The sequence below is a fragment of the Phyllobates terribilis genome, unplaced genomic scaffold, assembly GCF_046119375.1.
Source record: "Phyllobates terribilis strain yellow unplaced genomic scaffold, ASM4611937v1 Scaffold_142__1_contigs__length_4687701, whole genome shotgun sequence".
In the NCBI taxonomy this organism is placed as follows: Eukaryota; Metazoa; Chordata; class Amphibia; order Anura; family Dendrobatidae; genus Phyllobates; species Phyllobates terribilis.
In genome coordinates this window covers 2,481,200-2,504,870 of record NW_027362902.1, presented here as the reverse complement: position 1 = coordinate 2,504,870, position 23,671 = coordinate 2,481,200, and the positions used below count along the sequence as shown (strand labels likewise).

The 23,671-nt window shown below is 44.9% G+C and overlaps 18 non-coding genes across 18 annotated transcripts; all 18 read right to left on the bottom strand.

Moving 5' to 3' along the window:
* Positions 1-740: 740 nt before the first annotated feature.
* On the bottom strand, positions 741-931 carry LOC141206137 (U2 spliceosomal RNA). Its single transcript, XR_012276803.1, has one exon. It is a non-coding gene; the product is annotated as a U2 spliceosomal RNA (small nuclear RNA).
* A 1,109-nt stretch (positions 932-2,040) lies between these two features.
* LOC141205723 (U2 spliceosomal RNA) lies at positions 2,041-2,231 on the bottom strand. The gene has a single exon (XR_012276399.1). It is a non-coding gene; the product is annotated as a U2 spliceosomal RNA (small nuclear RNA).
* Positions 2,232-3,340: 1,109 nt separating this feature from the next.
* LOC141205722 (U2 spliceosomal RNA) lies at positions 3,341-3,531 on the bottom strand. The gene has a single exon (XR_012276398.1). It is a non-coding gene; the product is annotated as a U2 spliceosomal RNA (small nuclear RNA).
* A 1,115-nt stretch (positions 3,532-4,646) lies between these two features.
* LOC141205721 (U2 spliceosomal RNA) lies at positions 4,647-4,837 on the bottom strand. The gene has a single exon (XR_012276397.1). It is a non-coding gene; the product is annotated as a U2 spliceosomal RNA (small nuclear RNA).
* A 1,115-nt stretch (positions 4,838-5,952) lies between these two features.
* On the bottom strand, positions 5,953-6,143 carry LOC141205720 (U2 spliceosomal RNA). Its single transcript, XR_012276396.1, has one exon. It is a non-coding gene; the product is annotated as a U2 spliceosomal RNA (small nuclear RNA).
* A 1,115-nt stretch (positions 6,144-7,258) lies between these two features.
* On the bottom strand, positions 7,259-7,449 carry LOC141206136 (U2 spliceosomal RNA). Its single transcript, XR_012276802.1, has one exon. It is a non-coding gene; the product is annotated as a U2 spliceosomal RNA (small nuclear RNA).
* A 1,114-nt stretch (positions 7,450-8,563) lies between these two features.
* Positions 8,564-8,754, bottom strand: LOC141205719 (U2 spliceosomal RNA). Its single transcript, XR_012276395.1, has one exon. It is a non-coding gene; the product is annotated as a U2 spliceosomal RNA (small nuclear RNA).
* Positions 8,755-9,869: 1,115 nt separating this feature from the next.
* On the bottom strand, positions 9,870-10,060 carry LOC141205718 (U2 spliceosomal RNA). Its single transcript, XR_012276394.1, has one exon. It is a non-coding gene; the product is annotated as a U2 spliceosomal RNA (small nuclear RNA).
* Positions 10,061-11,175: 1,115 nt separating this feature from the next.
* Positions 11,176-11,366, bottom strand: LOC141206135 (U2 spliceosomal RNA). The gene has a single exon (XR_012276801.1). It is a non-coding gene; the product is annotated as a U2 spliceosomal RNA (small nuclear RNA).
* A 1,114-nt stretch (positions 11,367-12,480) lies between these two features.
* On the bottom strand, positions 12,481-12,671 carry LOC141205716 (U2 spliceosomal RNA). The gene has a single exon (XR_012276393.1). It is a non-coding gene; the product is annotated as a U2 spliceosomal RNA (small nuclear RNA).
* Positions 12,672-13,786: 1,115 nt separating this feature from the next.
* On the bottom strand, positions 13,787-13,977 carry LOC141205714 (U2 spliceosomal RNA). Its single transcript, XR_012276391.1, has one exon. It is a non-coding gene; the product is annotated as a U2 spliceosomal RNA (small nuclear RNA).
* Positions 13,978-15,092: 1,115 nt separating this feature from the next.
* LOC141205713 (U2 spliceosomal RNA) lies at positions 15,093-15,283 on the bottom strand. The gene has a single exon (XR_012276390.1). It is a non-coding gene; the product is annotated as a U2 spliceosomal RNA (small nuclear RNA).
* Positions 15,284-16,398: 1,115 nt separating this feature from the next.
* On the bottom strand, positions 16,399-16,589 carry LOC141205712 (U2 spliceosomal RNA). Its single transcript, XR_012276389.1, has one exon. It is a non-coding gene; the product is annotated as a U2 spliceosomal RNA (small nuclear RNA).
* A 1,115-nt stretch (positions 16,590-17,704) lies between these two features.
* On the bottom strand, positions 17,705-17,895 carry LOC141205711 (U2 spliceosomal RNA). Its single transcript, XR_012276388.1, has one exon. It is a non-coding gene; the product is annotated as a U2 spliceosomal RNA (small nuclear RNA).
* Positions 17,896-19,010: 1,115 nt separating this feature from the next.
* On the bottom strand, positions 19,011-19,201 carry LOC141205710 (U2 spliceosomal RNA). The gene has a single exon (XR_012276387.1). It is a non-coding gene; the product is annotated as a U2 spliceosomal RNA (small nuclear RNA).
* A 1,115-nt stretch (positions 19,202-20,316) lies between these two features.
* LOC141205709 (U2 spliceosomal RNA) lies at positions 20,317-20,507 on the bottom strand. Its single transcript, XR_012276386.1, has one exon. It is a non-coding gene; the product is annotated as a U2 spliceosomal RNA (small nuclear RNA).
* A 1,115-nt stretch (positions 20,508-21,622) lies between these two features.
* Positions 21,623-21,813, bottom strand: LOC141205708 (U2 spliceosomal RNA). Its single transcript, XR_012276385.1, has one exon. It is a non-coding gene; the product is annotated as a U2 spliceosomal RNA (small nuclear RNA).
* Positions 21,814-22,928: 1,115 nt separating this feature from the next.
* Positions 22,929-23,119, bottom strand: LOC141205707 (U2 spliceosomal RNA). The gene has a single exon (XR_012276384.1). It is a non-coding gene; the product is annotated as a U2 spliceosomal RNA (small nuclear RNA).
* Positions 23,120-23,671: the final 552 nt, after the last annotated feature.

The following is a 23,671-nucleotide window of genomic DNA, read 5'->3' as shown; positions in this document are numbered from 1 at the left end:
TGTGCACAGGTATATAAAGGCTCAGAGCCTATTATGACACGCGCAGCCAGCGTTCCATTGCCACATTCCATCTACTGCAGGCAGGATACCTGGCTGGCTGAATGTCGCTGAGAAGCTCACAGAGACCGCCATAAGCAACAGTTTAACAGAATGCCACAGACTAATCAACCAAACTTTTTGGGTTGGGTTCTCTTTTATAGTCTGCAGGCATTAAATGAAAGAAGTCAGTGTTCCAGCAGAAGGAGACAACGTTTCAGAAAAGGCATTGTAGCAAACCAAAAAAGAAATTTTAAGCGCAGCAGAGTAACCAGCGCACATACCTGTTAGCTCAGGTGAGTTTAAAAGGCTGCTGTTGATAACAAGGGCATTTGCTAAATAGATGGTGTGTGTGCAACAATATACTGAAAGGTCAATTATATTGTGCAGCTTATCTCACCACCTGTAGTTATTTAGGTGAAAGCTCCAAAATGCTTGCCTAATATGTCTGTTTATCCAAAAGGAAGTAAAAAGGGAGAGCTAGAAAGATAGCATTGCATCACATTACATGGCAATGCAATGCACAGTTGCTGAAGTTGAACCAAAATGAGCTTGTAATCTGGCTTCTGCAACTTTGAACATGAAAAATCCAATGAGGAGAAGAAAAGCAAAGCCAAAGAGTCCATCCCAAAATCCGACAAACAAGCAAAATGAACAAAAAACATTGAATTCAATTCTTTCTGATTTTAGAAACTGCATTAAAGAAGGGGTGCACCAGTCCTGGAGATACTGCAATACCAGGTCAATGCGTGGAGTGGACAGAGCAAGCTCTTTTTCCATCTCCCTGTTCTAAAAATCCATTTAATATATGGTCCCCAGATAGGGGACGTATCAGATATTAAACTGATAAGAACAGATATTACACTTGATCTTAGCCAAAAGGCCGAGAAGCGATAACCAGAATTGGTTTCAAACTACGGAGCCACCCAAGGATCCTGAAAAGTCCATTTGTGGAGATGAGCTCCTGGACTCCCGTTAAGAAGACATGTTGTCAACCTCTAGATCCCTTACATGCCTGCACTTTTCGGCTTGCTGCTGCTGCAATTCACGCGTTTTAGATCTGCATAACTCCACCTCTTTAAACACAGCACCTTCACCCCCTGCTGTTCCCACCCGCCTCAACACCGTTGGAAGGGAGGAGAACCAATTAAGGCGGGGGGTGGGGTGGAACGAGCAGCTGTCTACCCTTAGCAGGAGGGCTCCTGATTACATACCTCTCCTGCTGCTGCTGGCTGTCCAGCAGCAGACTGAAGGTGGCTGCTGCTGTGCACAGGTATATAAAGGCTCAGAGCCTATTATGACACGCGCAGCCAGCGTTCCATTGCCACATTCCATCTACTGCAGGCAGGATACCTGGCTGGCTGAATGTCGCTGAGAAGCTCACAGAGACCGCCATAAGCAACAGTTTAACAGAATGCCACAGACTAATCAACCAAACTTTTTGGGTTGGGTTCTCTTTTATAGTCTGCAGGCATTAAATGAAAGAAGTCAGTGTTCCAGCAGAAGGAGACAACGTTTCAGAAAAGGCATTGTAGCAAACCAAAAAAGAAATTTTAAGCGCAGCAGAGTAACCAGCGCACATACCTGTTAGCTCAGGTGAGTTTAAAAGGCTGCTGTTGATAACAAGGGCATTTGCTAAATAGATGGTGTGTGTGCAACAATATACTGAAAGGTCAATTATATTGTGCAGCTTATCTCACCACCTGTAGTTATTTAGGTGAAAGCTCCAAAATGCTTGCCTAATATGTCTGTTTATCCAAAAGGAAGTAAAAAGGGAGAGCTAGAAAGATAGCATTGCATCACATTACATGGCAATGCAATGCACAGTTGCTGAAGTTGAACCAAAATGAGCTTGTAATCTGGCTTCTGCAACTTTGAACATGAAAAATCCAATGAGGAGAAGAAAAGCAAAGCCAAAGAGTCCATCCCAAAAAACGACAAACAAGCAAAATGAACAAAAAACATTGAATTCAATTCTTTCTGATTTTAGAAACTGTATTAAAGAAGGGGTGCACCGGTCCTGGAGATACTGCAATACCAGGTCAATGCGTGGAGTGGACAGAGCAAGCTCTTTTTCCATCTCCCTGTTCTAAAAATCCATTTAATATATGGTCCCCAGATAGGGGACGTATCAGATATTAAACTGATAAGAACAGATACTACACTTGATCTTAGCCAAAAGGCCGAGAAGCGATAACCAGAATTGGTTTCAAACTACGGAGCCACCCAAGGATCCTGAAAAGTCCATTTGTGGAGATGAGCTCCTGGACTCCCGTTAAGAAGACATGTTGTCAACCTCTAGATCCCTTACATGCCTGCACTTTTCGGCTTGCTGCTGCTGCAATCCACGCGTTTTAGATCTGCATAACTCCACCTCTTTAAACACAGCACCTTCACCCCCTGCTGTTCCCACCCGCCTCAACACCGTTGGAAGGGAGGAGAACCAATTAAGGCGGGGGGTGGGGTGGAACGAGCAGCTGTCTACCCTTAGCAGGAGGGCTCCTGATTACATACCTCTCCTGCTGCTGCTGGCTGTCCAGCAGCAGACTGAAGGTGGCTGCTGCTGTGCACAGGTATATAAAGGCTCAGAGCCTATTATGACACGCGCAGCCAGCGTTCCATTGCCACATTCCATCTACTGCAGGCAGGATACCTGGCTGGCTGAATGTCGCTGAGAAGCTCACAGAGACCGCCATAAGCAACAGTTTAACAGAATGCCACAGACTAATCAACCAAACTTTTTGGGTTGGGTTCTCTTTTATAGTCTGCAGGCATTAAATGAAAGAAGTCAGTGTTCCAGCAGAAGGAGACAACGTTTCAGAAAAGGCATTGTAGCAAACCAAAAAAGAAATTTTAAGCGCAGCAGAGTAACCAGCGCACATACCTGTTAGCTCAGGTGAGTTTAAAAGGCTGCTGTTGATAACAAGGGCATTTGCTAAATAGATGGTGTGTGTGCAACAATATACTGAAAGGTCAATTATATTGTGCAGCTTATCTCACCACCTGTAGTTATTTAGGTGAAAGCTCCAAAATGCTTGCCTAATATGTCTGTTTATCCAAAAGGAAGTAAAAAGGGAGAGCTAGAAAGATAGCATTGCATCACATTACATGGCAATGCAATGCACAGTTGCTGAAGTTGAACCAAAATGAGCTTGTAATCTGGCTTCTGCAACTTTGAACATGAAAAATCCAATGAGGAGAAGAAAAGCAAAGCCAAAGAGTCCATCCCAAAATCCGACAAACAAGCAAAATGAACAAAAAACATTGAATTCAATTCTTTCTGATTTTAGAAACTGCATTAAAGAAGGGGTGCACCGGTCCTGGAGATACTGCAATACCAGGTCAATGCGTGGAGTGGACAGAGCAAGCTCTTTTTCCATCTCCCTGTTCTAAAAATCCATTTAATATATGGTCCCCAGATAGGGGACGTATCAGATATTAAACTGATAAGAACAGATACTACACTTGATCTTAGCCAAAAGGCCGAGAAGCGATAACCAGAATTGGTTTCAAACTACGGAGCCACCCAAGGATCCTGAAAAGTCCATTTGTGGAGATGAGCTCCTGGACTCCCGTTAAGAAGACATGTTGTCAACCTCTAGATCCCTTACATGCCTGCACTTTTCGGCTTGCTGCTGCTGCAATCCACGCGTTTTAGATCTGCATAACTCCACCTCTTTAAACACAGCACCTTCACCCCCTGCTGTTCCCACCCGCCTCAACACCGTTGGAAGGGAGGAGAACCAATTAAGGCGGGGGGTGGGGTGGAACGAGCAGCTGTCTACCCTTAGCAGGAGGGCTCCTGATTACATACCTCTCCTGCTGCTGCTGCTGCTGGCTGTCCAGCAGCAGACTGAAGGTGGCTGCTGCTGTGCACAGGTATATAAAGGCTCAGAGCCTATTATGACACGCGCAGCCAGCGTTCCATTGCCACATTCCATCTACTGCAGGCAGGATACCTGGCTGGCTGAATGTCGCTGAGAAGCTCACAGAGACCGCCATAAGCAACAGTTTAACAGAATGCCACAGACTAATCAACCAAACTTTTTGGGTTGGGTTCTCTTTTATAGTCTGCAGGCATTAAATGAAAGAAGTCAGTGTTCCAGCAGAAGGAGACAACGTTTCAGAAAAGGCATTGTAGCAAACCAAAAAAGAAATTTTAAGCGCAGCAGAGTAACCAGCGCACATACCTGTTAGCTCAGGTGAGTTTAAAAGGCTGCTGTTGATAACAAGGGCATTTGCTAAATAGATGGTGTGTGTGCAACAATATACTGAAAGGTCAATTATATTGTGCAGCTTATCTCACCACCTGTAGTTATTTAGGTGAAAGCTCCAAAATGCTTGCCTAATATGTCTGTTTATCCAAAAGGAAGTAAAAAGGGAGAGCTAGAAAGATAGCATTGCATCACATTACATGGCAATGCAATGCACAGTTGCTGAAGTTGAACCAAAATGAGCTTGTAATCTGGCTTCTGCAACTTTGAACATGAAAAATCCAATGAGGAGAAGAAAAGCAAAGCCAAAGAGTCCATCCCAAAATCCGACAAACAAGCAAAATGAACAAAAAACATTGAATTCAATTCTTTCTGATTTTAGAAACTGCATTAAAGAAGGGGTGCACCGGTCCTGGAGATACTGCAATACCAGGTCAATGCGTGGAGTGGACAGAGCAAGCTCTTTTTCCATCTCCCTGTTCTAAAAATCCATTTAATATATGGTCCCCAGATAGGGGACGTATCAGATATTAAACTGATAAGAACAGATACTACACTTGATCTTAGCCAAAAGGCCGAGAAGCGATAACCAGAATTGGTTTCAAACTACGGAGCCACCCAAGGATCCTGAAAAGTCCATTTGTGGAGATGAGCTCCTGGACTCCCGTTAAGAAGACATGTTGTCAACCTCTAGATCCCTTACATGCCTGCACTTTTCGGCTTGCTGCTGCTGCAATCCACGCGTTTTAGATCTGCATAACTCCACCTCTTTAAACACAGCACCTTCACCCCCTGCTGTTCCCACCCGCCTCAACACCGTTGGAAGGGAGGAGAACCAATTAAGGCGGGGGGTGGGGTGGAACGAGCAGCTGTCTACCCTTAGCAGGAGGGCTCCTGATTACATACCTCTCCTGCTGCTGCTGCTGCTGGCTGTCCAGCAGCAGACTGAAGGTGGCTGCTGCTGTGCACAGGTATATAAAGGCTCAGAGCCTATTATGACACGCGCAGCCAGCGTTCCATTGCCACATTCCATCTACTGCAGGCAGGATACCTGGCTGGCTGAATGTCGCTGAGAAGCTCACAGAGACCGCCATAAGCAACAGTTTAACAGAATGCCACAGACTAATCAACCAAACTTTTTGGGTTGGGTTCTCTTTTATAGTCTGCAGGCATTAAATGAAAGAAGTCAGTGTTCCAGCAGAAGGAGACAACGTTTCAGAAAAGGCATTGTAGCAAACCAAAAAAGAAATTTTAAGCGCAGCAGAGTAACCAGCGCACATACCTGTTAGCTCAGGTGAGTTTAAAAGGCTGCTGTTGATAACAAGGGCATTTGCTAAATAGATGGTGTGTGTGCAACAATATACTGAAAGGTCAATTATATTGTGCAGCTTATCTCACCACCTGTAGTTATTTAGGTGAAAGCTCCAAAATGCTTGCCTAATATGTCTGTTTATCCAAAAGGAAGTAAAAAGGGAGAGCTAGAAAGATAGCATTGCATCACATTACATGGCAATGCAATGCACAGTTGCTGAAGTTGAACCAAAATGAGCTTGTAATCTGGCTTCTGCAACTTTGAACATGAAAAATCCAATGAGGAGAAGAAAAGCAAAGCCAAAGAGTCCATCCCAAAATCCGACAAACAAGCAAAATGAACAAAAAACATTGAATTCAATTCTTTCTGATTTTAGAAACTGCATTAAAGAAGGGGTGCACCGGTCCTGGAGATACTGCAATACCAGGTCAATGCGTGGAGTGGACAGAGCAAGCTCTTTTTCCATCTCCCTGTTCTAAAAATCCATTTAATATATGGTCCCCAGATAGGGGACGTATCAGATATTAAACTGATAAGAACAGATACTACACTTGATCTTAGCCAAAAGGCCGAGAAGCGATAACCAGAATTGGTTTCAAACTACGGAGCCACCCAAGGATCCTGAAAAGTCCATTTGTGGAGATGAGCTCCTGGACTCCCGTTAAGAAGACATGTTGTCAACCTCTAGATCCCTTACATGCCTGCACTTTTCGGCTTGCTGCTGCTGCAATCCACGCGTTTTAGATCTGCATAACTCCACCTCTTTAAACACAGCACCTTCACCCCCTGCTGTTCTCACCCGCCTCAACACCGTTGGAAGGGAGGAGAACCAATTAAGGCGGGGGGTGGGGTGGAACGAGCAGCTGTCTACCCTTAGCAGGAGGGCTCCTGATTACATACCTCTCCTGCTGCTGCTGCTGCTGGCTGTCCAGCAGCAGACTGAAGGTGGCTGCTGCTGTGCACAGGTATATAAAGGCTCAGAGCCTATTATGACACGCGCAGCCAGCGTTCCATTGCCACATTCCATCTACTGCAGGCAGGATACCTGGCTGGCTGAATGTCGCTGAGAAGCTCACAGAGACCGCCATAAGCAACAGTTTAACAGAATGCCACAGACTAATCAACCAAACTTTTTGGGTTGGGTTCTCTTTTATAGTCTGCAGGCATTAAATGAAAGAAGTCAGTGTTCCAGCAGAAGGAGACAACGTTTCAGAAAAGGCATTGTAGCAAACCAAAAAAGAAATTTTAAGCGCAGCAGAGTAACCAGCGCACATACCTGTTAGCTCAGGTGAGTTTAAAAGGCTGCTGTTGATAACAAGGGCATTTGCTAAATAGATGGTGTGTGTGCAACAATATACTGAAAGGTCAATTATATTGTGCAGCTTATCTCACCACCTGTAGTTATTTAGGTGAAAGCTCCAAAATGCTTGCCTAATATGTCTGTTTATCCAAAAGGAAGTAAAAAGGGAGAGCTAGAAAGATAGCATTGCATCACATTACATGGCAATGCAATGCACAGTTGCTGAAGTTGAACCAAAATGAGCTTGTAATCTGGCTTCTGCAACTTTGAACATGAAAAATCCAATGAGGAGAAGAAAAGCAAAGCCAAAGAGTCCATCCCAAAATCCGACAAACAAGCAAAATGAACAAAAAACATTGAATTCAATTCTTTCTGATTTTAGAAACTGCATTAAAGAAGGGGTGCACCGGTCCTGGAGATACTGCAATACCAGGTCAATGCGTGGAGTGGACAGAGCAAGCTCTTTTTCCATCTCTCTGTTCTAAAAATCCATTTAATATATGGTCCCCAGATAGGGGACGTATCAGATATTAAACTGATAAGAACAGATACTACACTTGATCTTAGCCAAAAGGCCGAGAAGCGATAACCAGAATTGGTTTCAAACTACGGAGCCACCCAAGGATCCTGAAAAGTCCATTGGTGGAGAGAGCTCCTGGACTCCCGTTAAGAAGACATGTTGTCAACCTCTAGATCCCTTACATGCCTGCACTTTTCGGCTTGCTGCTGCTGCAATCCACGCGTTTTAGATCTGCATAACTCCACCTCTTTAAACACAGCACCTTCACCCCCTGCTGTTCTCACCCGCCTCAACACCGTTGGAAGGGAGGAGAACCAATTAAGGCGGGGGGTGGGGTGGAACGAGCAGCTGTCTACCCTTAGCAGGAGGGCTCCTGATTACATACCTCTCCTGCTGCTGCTGCTGCTGGCTGTCCAGCAGCAGACTGAAGGTGGCTGCTGCTGTGCACAGGTATATAAAGGCTCAGAGCCTATTATGACACGCGCAGCCAGCGTTCCATTGCCACATTCCATCTACTGCAGGCAGGATACCTGGCTGGCTGAATGTCGCTGAGAAGCTCACAGAGACCGCCATAAGCAACAGTTTAACAGAATGCCACAGACTAATCAACCAAACTTTTTGGGTTGGGTTCTCTTTTATAGTCTGCAGGCATTAAATGAAAGAAGTCAGTGTTCCAGCAGAAGGAGACAACGTTTCAGAAAAGGCATTGTAGCAAACCAAAAAAGAAATTTTAAGCGCAGCAGAGTAACCAGCGCACATACCTGTTAGCTCAGGTGAGTTTAAAAGGCTGCTGTTGATAACAAGGGCATTTGCTAAATAGATGGTGTGTGTGCAACAATATACTGAAAGGTCAATTATATTGTGCAGCTTATCTCACCACCTGTAGTTATTTAGGTGAAAGCTCCAAAATGCTTGCCTAATATGTCTGTTTATCCAAAAGGAAGTAAAAAGGGAGAGCTAGAAAGATAGCATTGCATCACATTACATGGCAATGCAATGCACAGTTGCTGAAGTTGAACCAAAATGAGCTTGTAATCTGGCTTCTGCAACTTTGAACATGAAAAATCCAATGAGGAGAAGAAAAGCAAAGCCAAAGAGTCCATCCCAAAATCCGACAAACAAGCAAAATGAACAAAAAACATTGAATTCAATTCTTTCTGATTTTAGAAACTGCATTAAAGAAGGGGTGCACCGGTCCTGGAGATACTGCAATACCAGGTCAATGCGTGGAGTGGACAGAGCAAGCTCTTTTTCCATCTCCCTGTTCTAAAAATCCATTTAATATATGGTCCCCAGATAGGGGACGTATCAGATATTAAACTGATAAGAACAGATACTACACTTGATCTTAGCCAAAAGGCCGAGAAGCGATAACCAGAATTGGTTTCAAACTACGGAGCCACCCAAGGATCCTGAAAAGTCCATTTGTCGAGATGAGCTCCTGGACTCCCGTTAAGAAGACATGTTGTCAACCTCTAGATCCCTTACATGCCTGCACTTTTCGGCTTGCTGCTGCTGCAATCCACGCGTTTTAGATCTGCATAACTCCACCTCTTTAAACACAGCACCTTCACCCCCTGCTGTTCCCACCCGCCTCAACACCGTTGGAAGGGAGGAGAACCAATTAAGGCGGGGGGTGGGGTGGAACGAGCAGCTGTCTACCCTTAGCAGGAGGGCTCCTGATTACATACCTCTCCTGCTGCTGCTGCTGCTGGCTGTCCAGCAGCAGACTGAAGGTGGCTGCTGCTGTGCACAGGTATATAAAGGCTCAGAGCCTATTATGACACGCGCAGCCAGCGTTCCATTGCCACATTCCATCTACTGCAGGCAGGATACCTGGCTGGCTGAATGTCGCTGAGAAGCTCACAGAGACCGCCATAAGCAACAGTTTAACAGAATGCCACAGACTAATCAACCAAACTTTTTGGGTTGGGTTCTCTTTTATAGTCTGCAGGCATTAAATGAAAGAAGTCAGTGTTCCAGCAGAAGGAGACAACGTTTCAGAAAAGGCATTGTAGCAAACCAAAAAAGAAATTTTAAGCGCAGCAGAGTAACCAGCGCACATACCTGTTAGCTCAGGTGAGTTTAAAAGGCTGCTGTTGATAACAAGGGCATTTGCTAAATAGATGGTGTGTGTGCAACAATATACTGAAAGGTCAATTATATTGTGCAGCTTATCTCACCACCTGTAGTTATTTAGGTGAAAGCTCCAAAATGCTTGCCTAATATGTCTGTTTATCCAAAAGGAAGTAAAAAGGGAGAGCTAGAAAGATAGCATTGCATCACATTACATGGCAATGCAATGCACAGTTGCTGAAGTTGAACCAAAATGAGCTTGTAATCTGGCTTCTGCAACTTTGAACATGAAAAATCCAATGAGGAGAAGAAAAGCAAAGCCAAAGAGTCCATCCCAAAATCCGACAAACAAGCAAAATGAACAAAAAACATTGAATTCAATTCTTTCTGATTTTAGAAACTGCATTAAAGAAGGGGTGCACCGGTCCTGGAGATACTGCAATACCAGGTCAATGCGTGGAGTGGACAGAGCAAGCTCTTTTTCCATCTCCCTGTTCTAAAAATCCATTTAATATATGGTCCCCAGATAGGGGACGTATCAGATATTAAACTGATAAGAACAGATACTACACTTGATCTTAGCCAAAAGGCCGAGAAGCGATAACCAGAATTGGTTTCAAACTACGGAGCCACCCAAGGATCCTGAAAAGTCCATTTGTGGAGATGAGCTCCTGGACTCCCGTTAAGAAGACATGTTGTCAACCTCTAGATCCCTTACATGCCTGCACTTTTCGGCTTGCTGCTGCTGCAATCCACGCGTTTTAGATCTGCATAACTCCACCTCTTTAAACACAGCACCTTCACCCCCTGCTGTTCTCACCCGCCTCAACACCGTTGGAAGGGAGGAGAACCAATTAAGGCGGGGGGTGGGGTGGAACGAGCAGCTGTCTACCCTTAGCAGGAGGGCTCCTGATTACATACCTCTCCTGCTGCTGCTGCTGCTGGCTGTCCAGCAGCAGACTGAAGGTGGCTGCTGCTGTGCACAGGTATATAAAGGCTCAGAGCCTATTATGACACGCGCAGCCAGCGTTCCATTGCCACATTCCATCTACTGCAGGCAGGATACCTGGCTGGCTGAATGTCGCTGAGAAGCTCACAGAGACCGCCATAAGCAACAGTTTAACAGAATGCCACAGACTAATCAACCAAACTTTTTGGGTTGGGTTCTCTTTTATAGTCTGCAGGCATTAAATGAAAGAAGTCAGTGTTCCAGCAGAAGGAGACAACGTTTCAGAAAAGGCATTGTAGCAAACCAAAAAAGAAATTTTAAGCGCAGCAGAGTAACCAGCGCACATACCTGTTAGCTCAGGTGAGTTTAAAAGGCTGCTGTTGATAACAAGGGCATTTGCTAAATAGATGGTGTGTGTGCAACAATATACTGAAAGGTCAATTATATTGTGCAGCTTATCTCACCACCTGTAGTTATTTAGGTGAAAGCTCCAAAATGCTTGCCTAATATGTCTGTTTATCCAAAAGGAAGTAAAAAGGGAGAGCTAGAAAGATAGCATTGCATCACATTACATGGCAATGCAATGCACAGTTGCTGAAGTTGAACCAAAATGAGCTTGTAATCTGGCTTCTGCAACTTTGAACATGAAAAATCCAATGAGGAGAAGAAAAGCAAAGCCAAAGAGTCCATCCCAAAATCCGACAAACAAGCAAAATGAACAAAAAACATTGAATTCAATTCTTTCTGATTTTAGAAACTGCATTAAAGAAGGGGTGCACCGGTCCTGGAGATACTGCAATACCAGGTCAATGCGTGGAGTGGACAGAGCAAGCTCTTTTTCCATCTCTCTGTTCTAAAAATCCATTTAATATATGGTCCCCAGATAGGGGACGTATCAGATATTAAACTGATAAGAACAGATACTACACTTGATCTTAGCCAAAAGGCCGAGAAGCGATAACCAGAATTGGTTTCAAACTACGGAGCCACCCAAGGATCCTGAAAAGTCCATTGGTGGAGAGAGCTCCTGGACTCCCGTTAAGAAGACATGTTGTCAACCTCTAGATCCCTTACATGCCTGCACTTTTCGGCTTGCTGCTGCTGCAATCCACGCGTTTTAGATCTGCATAACTCCACCTCTTTAAACACAGCACCTTCACCCCCTGCTGTTCCCACCCGCCTCAACACCGTTGGAAGGGAGGAGAACCAATTAAGGCGGGGGGTGGGGTGGAACGAGCAGCTGTCTACCCTTAGCAGGAGGGCTCCTGATTACATACCTCTCCTGCTGCTGCTGCTGCTGGCTGTCCAGCAGCAGACTGAAGGTGGCTGCTGCTGTGCACAGGTATATAAAGGCTCAGAGCCTATTATGACACGCGCAGCCAGCGTTCCATTGCCACATTCCATCTACTGCAGGCAGGATACCTGGCTGGCTGAATGTCGCTGAGAAGCTCACAGAGACCGCCATAAGCAACAGTTTAACAGAATGCCACAGACTAATCAACCAAACTTTTTGGGTTGGGTTCTCTTTTATAGTCTGCAGGCATTAAATGAAAGAAGTCAGTGTTCCAGCAGAAGGAGACAACGTTTCAGAAAAGGCATTGTAGCAAACCAAAAAAGAAATTTTAAGCGCAGCAGAGTAACCAGCGCACATACCTGTTAGCTCAGGTGAGTTTAAAAGGCTGCTGTTGATAACAAGGGCATTTGCTAAATAGATGGTGTGTGTGCAACAATATACTGAAAGGTCAATTATATTGTGCAGCTTATCTCACCACCTGTAGTTATTTAGGTGAAAGCTCCAAAATGCTTGCCTAATATGTCTGTTTATCCAAAAGGAAGTAAAAAGGGAGAGCTAGAAAGATAGCATTGCATCACATTACATGGCAATGCAATGCACAGTTGCTGAAGTTGAACCAAAATGAGCTTGTAATCTGGCTTCTGCAACTTTGAACATGAAAAATCCAATGAGGAGAAGAAAAGCAAAGCCAAAGAGTCCATTCCAAAATCCGACAAACAAGCAAAATGAACAAAAAACATTGAATTCAATTCTTTCTGATTTTAGAAACTGCATTAAAGAAGGGGTGCACCGGTCCTGGAGATACTGCAATACCAGGTCAATGCGTGGAGTGGACAGAGCAAGCTCTTTTTCCATCTCCCTGTTCTAAAAATCCATTTAATATATGGTCCCCAGATAGGGGACGTATCAGATATTAAACTGATAAGAACAGATACTACACTTGATCTTAGCCAAAAGGCCGAGAAGCGATAACCAGAATTGGTTTCAAACTACGGAGCCACCCAAGGATCCTGAAAAGTCCATTTGTGGAGATGAGCTCCTGGACTCCCGTTAAGAAGACATGTTGTCAACCTCTAGATCCCTTACATGCCTGCACTTTTCGGCTTGCTGCTGCTGCAATCCACGCGTTTTAGATCTGCATAACTCCACCTCTTTAAACACAGCACCTTCACCCCCTGCTGTTCCCACCCGCCTCAACACCGTTGGAAGGGAGGAGAACCAATTAAGGCGGGGGGTGGGGTGGAACGAGCAGCTGTCTACCCTTAGCAGGAGGGCTCCTGATTACATACCTCTCCTGCTGCTGCTGCTGCTGGCTGTCCAGCAGCAGACTGAAGGTGGCTGCTGCTGTGCACAGGTATATAAAGGCTCAGAGCCTATTATGACACGCGCAGCCAGCGTTCCATTGCCACATTCCATCTACTGCAGGCAGGATACCTGGCTGGCTGAATGTCGCTGAGAAGCTCACAGAGACCGCCATAAGCAACAGTTTAACAGAATGCCACAGACTAATCAACCAAACTTTTTGGGTTGGGTTCTCTTTTATAGTCTGCAGGCATTAAATGAAAGAAGTCAGTGTTCCAGCAGAAGGAGACAACGTTTCAGAAAAGGCATTGTAGCAAACCAAAAAAGAAATTTTAAGCGCAGCAGAGTAACCAGCGCACATACCTGTTAGCTCAGGTGAGTTTAAAAGGCTGCTGTTGATAACAAGGGCATTTGCTAAATAGATGGTGTGTGTGCAACAATATACTGAAAGGTCAATTATATTGTGCAGCTTATCTCACCACCTGTAGTTATTTAGGTGAAAGCTCCAAAATGCTTGCCTAATATGTCTGTTTATCCAAAAGGAAGTAAAAAGGGAGAGCTAGAAAGATAGCATTGCATCACATTACATGGCAATGCAATGCACAGTTGCTGAAGTTGAACCAAAATGAGCTTGTAATCTGGCTTCTGCAACTTTGAACATGAAAAATCCAATGAGGAGAAGAAAAGCAAAGCCAAAGAGTCCATCCCAAAATCCGACAAACAAGCAAAATGAACAAAAAACATTGAATTCAATTCTTTCTGATTTTAGAAACTGCATTAAAGAAGGGGTGCACCGGTCCTGGAGATACTGCAATACCAGGTCAATGCGTGGAGTGGACAGAGCAAGCTCTTTTTCCATCTCCCTGTTCTAAAAATCCATTTAATATATGGTCCCCAGATAGGGGACGTATCAGATATTAAACTGATAAGAACAGATACTACACTTGATCTTAGCCAAAAGGCCGAGAAGCGATAACCAGAATTGGTTTCAAGCTACGGAGCCACCCAAGGATCCTGAAAAGTCCATTTGTGGAGATGAGCTCCTGGACTCCCGTTAAGAAGACATGTTGTCAACCTCTAGATCCCTTACATGCCTGCACTTTTCGGCTTGCTGCTGCTGCAATCCACGCATTTTAGATCTGCATAACTCCACCTCTTTAAACACAGCACCTTCACCCCCTGCTGTTCCCACCCGCCTCAACACCGTTGGAAGGGAGGAGAACCAATTAAGGCGGGGGGTGGGGTGGAACGAGCAGCTGTCTACCCTTAGCAGGAGGGCTCCTGATTACATACCTCTCCTGCTGCTGCTGCTGCTGGCTGTCCAGCAGCAGACTGAAGGTGGCTGCTGCTGTGCACAGGTATATAAAGGCTCAGAGCCTATTATGACACGCGCAGCCAGCGTTCCATTGCCACATTCCATCTACTGCAGGCAGGATACCTGGCTGGCTGAATGTCGCTGAGAAGCTCACAGAGACCGCCATAAGCAACAGTTTAACAGAATGCCACAGACTAATCAACCAAACTTTTTGGGTTGGGTTCTCTTTTATAGTCTGCAGGCATTAAATGAAAGAAGTCAGTGTTCCAGCAGAAGGAGACAACGTTTCAGAAAAGGCATTGTAGCAAACCAAAAAAGAAATTTTAAGCGCAGCAGAGTAACCAGCGCACATACCTGTTAGCTCAGGTGAGTTTAAAAGGCTGCTGTTGATAACAAGGGCATTTGCTAAATAGATGGTGTGTGTGCAACAATATACTGAAAGGTCAATTATATTGTGCAGCTTATCTCACCACCTGTAGTTATTTAGGTGAAAGCTCCAAAATGCTTGCCTAATATGTCTGTTTATCCAAAAGGAAGTAAAAAGGGAGAGCTAGAAAGATAGCATTGCATCACATTACATGGCAATGCAATGCACAGTTGCTGAAGTTGAACCAAAATGAGCTTGTAATCTGGCTTCTGCAACTTTGAACATGAAAAATCCAATGAGGAGAAGAAAAGCAAAGCCAAAGAGTCCATCCCAAAATCCGACAAACAAGCAAAATGAACAAAAAACATTGAATTCAATTCTTTCTGATTTTAGAAACTGCATTAAAGAAGGGGTGCACCGGTCCTGGAGATACTGCAATACCAGGTCAATGCGTGGAGTGGACAGAGCAAGCTCTTTTTCCATCTCCCTGTTCTAAAAATCCATTTAATATATGGTCCCCAGATAGGGGACGTATCAGATATTAAACTGATAAGAACAGATACTACACTTGATCTTAGCCAAAAGGCCGAGAAGCGATAACCAGAATTGGTTTCAAACTACGGAGCCACCCAAGGATCCTGAAAAGTCCATTTGTGGAAATGAGCTCCTGGACTCCCGTTAAGAAGACATGTTGTCAACCTCTAGATCCCTTACATGCCTGCACTTTTCGGCTTGCTGCTGCTGCAATCCACGCGTTTTAGATCTGCATAACTCCACCTCTTTAAACACAGCACCTTCACCCCCTGCTGTTCTCACCCGCCTCAACACCGTTGGAAGGGAGGAGAACCAATTAAGGCGGGGGGTGGGGTGGAACGAGCAGCTGTCTACCCTTAGCAGGAGGGCTCCTGATTACATACCTCTCCTGCTGCTGCTGCTGCTGGCTGTCCAGCAGCAGACTGAAGGTGGCTGCTGCTGTGCACAGGTATATAAAGGCTCAGAGCCTATTATGACACGCGCAGCCAGCGTTCCATTGCCACATTCCATCTACTGCAGGCAGGATACCTGGCTGGCTGAATGTCGCTGAGAAGCTCACAGAGACCGCCATAAGCAACAGTTTAACAGAATGCCACAGACTAATCAACCAAACTTTTTGGGTTGGGTTCTCTTTTATAGTCTGCAGGCATTAAATGAAAGAAGTCAGTGTTCCAGCAGAAGGAGACAACGTTTCAGAAAAGGCATTGTAGCAAACCAAAAAAGAAATTTTAAGCGCAGCAGAGTAACCAGCGCACATACCTGTTAGCTCAGGTGAGTTTAAAAGGCTGCTGTTGATAACAAGGGCATTTGCTAAATAGATGGTGTGTGTGCAACAATATACTGAAAGGTCAATTATATTGTGCAGCTTATCTCACCACCTGTAGTTATTTAGGTGAAAGCTCCAAAATGCTTGCCTAATATGTCTGTTTATCCAAAAGGAAGTAAAAAGGGAGAGCTAGAAAGATAGCATTGCATCACATTACATGGCAATGCAATGCACAGTTGCTGAAGTTGAACCAAAATGAGCTTGTAATCTGGCTTCTGCAACTTTGAACATGAAAAATCCAATGAGGAGAAGAAAAGCAAAGCCAAAGAGTCCATCCCAAAATCCGACAAACAAGCAAAATGAACAAAAAACATTGAATTCAATTCTTTCTGATTTTAGAAACTGCATTAAAGAAGGGGTGCACCGGTCCTGGAGATACTGCAATACCAGGTCAATGCGTGGAGTGGACAGAGCAAGCTCTTTTTCCATCTCCCTGTTCTAAAAATCCATTTAATATATGGTCCCCAGATAGGGGACGTATCAGATATTAAACTGATAAGAACAGATACTACACTTGATCTTAGCCAAAAGGCCGAGAAGCGATAACCAGAATTGGTTTCAAACTACGGAGCCACCCAAGGATCCTGAAAAGTCCATTTGTGGAGATGAGCTCCTGGACTCCCGTTAAGAAGACATGTTGTCAACCTCTAGATCCCTTACATGCCTGCACTTTTCGGCTTGCTGCTGCTGCAATCCACGCGTTTTAGATCTGCATAACTCCACCTCTTTAAACACAGCACCTTCACCCCCTGCTGTTCCCACCCGCCTCAACACCGTTGGAAGGGAGGAGAACCAATTAAGGCGGGGGGTGGGGTGGAACGAGCAGCTGTCTACCCTTAGCAGGAGGGCTCCTGATTACATACCTCTCCTGCTGCTGCTGCTGCTGGCTGTCCAGCAGCAGACTGAAGGTGGCTGCTGCTGTGCACAGGTATATAAAGGCTCAGAGCCTATTATGACACGCGCAGCCAGCGTTCCATTGCCACATTCCATCTACTGCAGGCAGGATACCTGGCTGGCTGAATGTCGCTGAGAAGCTCACAGAGACCGCCATAAGCAACAGTTTAACAGAATGCCACAGACTAATCAACCAAACTTTTTGGGTTGGGTTCTCTTTTATAGTCTGCAGGCATTAAATGAAAGAAGTCAGTGTTCCAGCAGAAGGAGACAACGTTTCAGAAAAGGCATTGTAGCAAACCAAAAAAGAAATTTTAAGCGCAGCAGAGTAACCAGCGCACATACCTGTTAGCTCAGGTGAGTTTAAAAGGCTGCTGTTGATAACAAGGGCATTTGCTAAATAGATGGTGTGTGTGCAACAATATACTGAAAGGTCAATTATATTGTGCAGCTTATCTCACCACCTGTAGTTATTTAGGTGAAAGCTCCAAAATGCTTGCCTAATATGTCTGTTTATCCAAAAGGAAGTAAAAAGGGAGAGCTAGAAAGATAGCATTGCATCACATTACATGGCAATGCAATGCACAGTTGCTGAAGTTGAACCAAAATGAGCTTGTAATCTGGCTTCTGCAACTTTGAACATGAAAAATCCAATGAGGAGAAGAAAAGCAAAGCCAAAGAGTCCATCCCAAAATCCGACAAACAAGCAAAATGAACAAAAAACATTGAATTCAATTCTTTCTGATTTTAGAAACTGCATTAAAGAAGGGGTGCACCGGTCCTGGAGATACTGCAATACCAGGTCAATGCGTGGAGTGGACAGAGCAAGCTCTTTTTCCATCTCCCTGTTCTAAAAATCCATTTAATATATGGTCCCCAGATAGGGGACGTATCAGATATTAAACTGATAAGAACAGATACTACACTTGATCTTAGCCAAAAGGCCGAGAAGCGATAACCAGAATTGGTTTCAAACTACGGAGCCACCCAAGGATCCTGAAAAGTCCATTTGTGGAAATGAGCTCCTGGACTCCCGTTAAGAAGACATGTTGTCAACCTCTAGATCCCTTACATGCCTGCACTTTTCGGCTTGCTGCTGCTGCAATCCACGCGTTTTAGATCTGCATAACTCCACCTCTTTAAACACAGCACCTTCACCCCCTGCTGTTCTCACCCGCCTCAACACCGTTGGAAGGGAGGAGAACCAATTAAGGCGGGGGGTGGGGTGGAACGAGCAGCTGTCTACCCTTAGCAGGAGGGCTCCTGATTACATACCTCTCCTGCTGCTGCTGCTGCTGGCTGTCCAGCAGCAGACTGAAGGTGGCTGCTGCTGTGCACAGGTATATAAAGGCTCAGAGCCTATTATGACACGCGCAGCCAGCGTTCCATTGCCACATTCCATCTACTGCAGGCAGGATACCTGGCTGGCTGAATGTCGCTGAGAAGCTCACAGAGACCGCCATAAGCAACAGTTTAACAGAATGCCACAGACTAATCAACCAAACTTTTTGGGTTGGGTTCTCTTTTATAGTCTGCAGGCATTAAATGAAAGAAGTCAGTGTTCCAGCAGAAGGAGACAACGTTTCAGAAAAGGCATTGTAGCAAACCAAAAAAGAAATTTTAAGCGCAGCAGAGTAACCAGCGCACATACCTGTTAGCTCAGGTGAGTTTAAAAGGCTGCTGTTGATAACAAGGGCATTTGCTAAATAGATGGTGTGTGTGCAACAATATACTGAAAGGTCAATTATATTGTGCAGCTTATCTCACCACCTGTAGTTATTTAGGTGAAAGCTCCAAAATGCTTGCCTAATATGTCTGTTTATCCAAAAGGAAGTAAAAAGGGAGAGCTAGAAAGATAGCATTGCATCACATTACATGGCAATGCAATGCACAGTTGCTGAAGTTGAACCAAAATGAGCTTGTAATCTGGCTTCTGCAACTTTGAACATGAAAAATCCAATGAGGAGAAGAAAAGCAAAGCCAAAGAGTCCATCCCAAAATCCGACAAACAAGCAAAATGAACAAAAAACATTGAATTCAATTCTTTCTGATTTTAGAAACTGCATTAAAGAAGGGGTGCACCGGTCCTGGAGATACTGCAATACCAGGTCAATGCGTGGAGTGGACAGAGCAAGCTCTTTTTCCATCTCCCTGTTCTAAAAATCCATTTAATATATGGTCCCCAGATAGGGGACGTATCAGATATTAAACTGATAAGAACAGATACTACACTTGATCTTAGCCAAAAGGCCGAGAAGCGATAACCAGAATTGGTTTCAAACTACGGAGCCACCCAAGGATCCTGAAAAGTCCATTTGTGGAGATGAGCTCCTGGACTCCCGTTAAGAAGACATGTTGTCAACCTCTAGATCCCTTACATGCCTGCACTTTTCGGCTTGCTGCTGCTGCAATCCACGCGTTTTAGATCTGCATAACTCCACCTCTTTAAACACAGCACCTTCACCCCCTGCTGTTCCCACCCGCCTCAACACCGTTGGAAGGGAGGAGAACCAATTAAGGCGGGGGGTGGGGTGGAACGAGCAGCTGTCTACCCTTAGCAGGAGGGCTCCTGATTACATACCTCTCCTGCTGCTGCTGCTGCTGGCTGTCCAGCAGCAGACTGAAGGTGGCTGCTGCTGTGCACAGGTATATAAAGGCTCAGAGCCTATTATGACACGCGCAGCCAGCGTTCCATTGCCACATTCCATCTACTGCAGGCAGGATACCTGGCTGGCTGAATGTCGCTGAGAAGCTCACAGAGACCGCCATAAGCAACAGTTTAACAGAATGCCACAGACTAATCAACCAAACTTTTTGGGTTGGGTTCTCTTTTATAGTCTGCAGGCATTAAATGAAAGAAGTCAGTGTTCCAGCAGAAGGAGACAACGTTTCAGAAAAGGCATTGTAGCAAACCAAAAAAGAAATTTTAAGCGCAGCAGAGTAACCAGCGCACATACCTGTTAGCTCAGGTGAGTTTAAAAGGCTGCTGTTGATAACAAGGGCATTTGCTAAATAGATGGTGTGTGTGCAACAATATACTGAAAGGTTAATTATATTGTGCAGCTTATCTCACCACCTGTAGTTATTTAGGTGAAAGCTCCAAAATGCTTGCCTAATATGTCTGTTTATCCAAAAGGAAGTAAAAAGGGAGAGCTAGAAAGATAGCATTGCATCACATTACATGGCAATGCAATGCACAGTTGCTGAAGTTGAACCAAAATGAGCTTGTAATCTGGCTTCTGCAACTTTGAACATGAAAAATCCAATGAGGAGAAGAAAAGCAAAGCCAAAGAGTCCATCCCAAAATCCGACAAACAAGCAAAATGAACAAAAAACATTGAATTCAATTCTTTCTGATTTTAGAAACTGCATTAAAGAAGGGGTGCACCGGTCCTGGAGATACTGCAATACCAGGTCAATGCGTGGAGTGGACAGAGCAAGCTCTTTTTCCATCTCCCTGTTCTAAAAATCCATTTAATATATGGTCCCCAGATAGGGGACGTATCAGATATTAAACTGATAAGAACAGATACTACACTTGATCTTAGCCAAAAGGCCGAGAAGCGATAACCAGAATTGGTTTCAAACTACGGAGCCACCCAAGGATCCTGAAAAGTCCATTTGTGGAGATGAGCTCCTGGACTCCCGTTAAGAAGACATGTTGTCAACCTCTAGATCCCTTACATGCCTGCACTTTTCGGCTTGCTGCTGCTGCAATCCACGCGTTTTAGATCTGCATAACTCCACCTCTTTAAACACAGCACCTTCACCCCCTGCTGTTCCCACCCGCCTCAACACCGTTGGAAGGGAGGAGAACCAATTAAGGCGGGGGGTGGGGTGGAACGAGCAGCTGTCTACCCTTAGCAGGAGGGCTCCTGATTACATACCTCTCCTGCTGCTGCTGCTGCTGGCTGTCCAGCAGCAGACTGAAGGTGGCTGCTGCTGTGCACAGGTATATAAAGGCTCAGAGCCTATTATGACACGCGCAGCCAGCGTTCCATTGCCACATTCCATCTACTGCAGGCAGGATACCTGGCTGGCTGAATGTCGCTGAGAAGCTCACAGAGACCGCCATAAGCAACAGTTTAACAGAATGCCACAGACTAATCAACCAAACTTTTTGGGTTGGGTTCTCTTTTATAGTCTGCAGGCATTAAATGAAAGAAGTCAGTGTTCCAGCAGAAGGAGACAACGTTTCAGAAAAGGCATTGTAGCAAACCAAAAAAGAAATTTTAAGCGCAGCAGAGTAACCAGCGCACATACCTGTTAGCTCAGGTGAGTTTAAAAGGCTGCTGTTGATAACAAGGGCATTTGCTAAATAGATGGTGTGTGTGCAACAATACACTGAAAGGTCAATTATATTGTGCAGCTTATCTCACCACCTGTAGTTATTTAGGTGAAAGCTCCAAAATGCTTGCCTAATATGTCTGTTTATCCAAAATGAAGTAAAAAGGGAGAGCTAGAAAGATAGCATTGCATCACATTACATGGCAATGCAATGCACAGTTGCTGAAGTTGAACCAAAATGAGCTTGTAATCTGGCTTCTGCAACTTTGAACATGAAAAATCCAATGAGGAGAAGAAAAGCAAAGCCAAAGAGTCCATCCCAAAATCCGACAAACAAGCAAAATGAACAAAAAACATTGAATTCAATTCTTTCTGATTTTAGAAACTGCATTAAAGAAGGGGTGCACCGGTCCTGGAGATACTGCAATACCAGGTCAATGCGTGGAGTGGACAGAGCAAGCTCTTTTTCCATCTCCCTGTTCTAAAAATCCATTTAATATATGGTCCCCAGATAGGGGACGTATCAGATATTAAACTGATAAGAACAGATACTACACTTGATCTTAGCCAAAAGGCCGAGAAGCGATAACCAGAATTGGTTTCAAACTACGGAGCCACCCAAGGATCCTGAAAAGTCCATTTGTGGAGATGAGCTCCTGGACTCCCGTTAAGAAGACATGTTGTCAACCTCTAGATCCCTTACATGCCTGCACTTTTCGGCTTGCTGCTGCTGCAATCCACGCGTTTTAGATCTGCATAACTCCACCTCTTTAAACACAGCACCTTCACCCCCTGCTGTTCCCACCCGCCTCAACACCGTTGGAAGGGAGGAGAACCAATTAAGGCGGGGGGTGGGGTGGAACGAGCAGCTGTCTACCCTTAGCAGGAGGGCTCCTGATTACATACCTCTCCTGCTGCTGCTGCTGCTGGCTGTCCAGCAGCAGACTGAAGGTGGCTGCTGCTGTGCACAGGTATATAAAGGCTCAGAGCCTATTATGACACGCGCAGCCAGCGTTCCATTGCCACATTCCATCTACTGCAGGCAGGATACCTGGCTGGCTGAATGTCGCTGAGAAGCTCACAGAGACCGCCATAAGCAACAGTTTAACAGAATGCCACAGACTAATCAACCAAACTTTTTGGGTTGGGTTCTCTTTTATAGTCTGCAGGCATTAAATGAAATAAGTCAGTGTTCCAGCAGAAGGAGACAACGTTTCAGAAAAGGCATTGTAGCAAACCAAAAAAGAAATTTTAAGCGCAGCAGAGTAACCAGCGCACATACCTGTTAGCTCAGGTGAGTTTAAAAGGCTGCTGTTGATAACAAGGGCATTTGCTAAATAGATGGTGTGTGTGCAACAATACACTGAAAGGTCAATTATATTGTGCAGCTTATCTCACCACCTGTAGTTATTTAGGTGAAAGCTCCAAAATGCTTGCCTAATATGTCTGTTTATCCAAAAGGAAGTAAAAAGGGAGAGCTAGAAAGATAGCATTGCATCACATTACATGGCAATGCAATGCACAGTTGCTGAAGTTGAACCAAAATGAGCTTGTAATCTGGCTTCTGCAACTTTGAACATGAAAAATCCAATGAGGAGAAGAAAAGCAAAGCCAAAGAGTCCATCCCAAAATCCGACAAACAAGCAAAATGAACAAAAAACATTGAATTCAATTCTTTCTGATTTTAGAAACTGCATTAAAGAAGGGGTGCACCGGTCCTGGAGATACTGCAATACCAGGTCAATGCGTGGAGTGGACAGAGCAAGCTCTTTTTCCATCTCCCTGTTCTAAAAATCCATTTAATATATGGTCCCCAGATAGGGGACGTATCAGATATTAAACTGATAAGAACAGATACTACACTTGATCTTAGCCAAAAGGCCGAGAAGCGATAACCAGAATTGGTTTCAAACTACGGAGCCACCCAAGGATCCTGAAAAGTCCATTGGTGGAGATGAGCTCCTGGACTCCCGTTAAGAAGACATGTTGTCAACCTCTAGATCCCTTACATGCCTGCACTTTTCGGCTTGCTGCTGCTGCAATCCACGCGTTTTAGATCTGCATAACTCCACCTCTTTAAACACAGCACCTTCACCCCCTGCTGTTCCCACCCGCCTCAACACCGTTGGAAGGGAGGAGAACCAATTAAGGCGGGGGGTGGGGTGGAACGAGCAGCTGTCTACCCTTAGCAGGAGGGCTCCTGATTACATACCTCTCCTGCTGCTGCTGCTGCTGGCTGTCCAGCAGCAGACTGAAGGTGGCTGCTGCTGTGCACAGGTATATAAAGGCTCAGAGCCTATTATGACACGCGCAGCCAGCGTTCCATTGCCACATTCCATCTACTGCAGGCAGGATACCTGGCTGGCTGAATGTCGCTGAGAAGCTCACAGAGACCGCCATAAGCAACAGTTTAACAGAATGCCACAGACTAATCAACCAAACTTT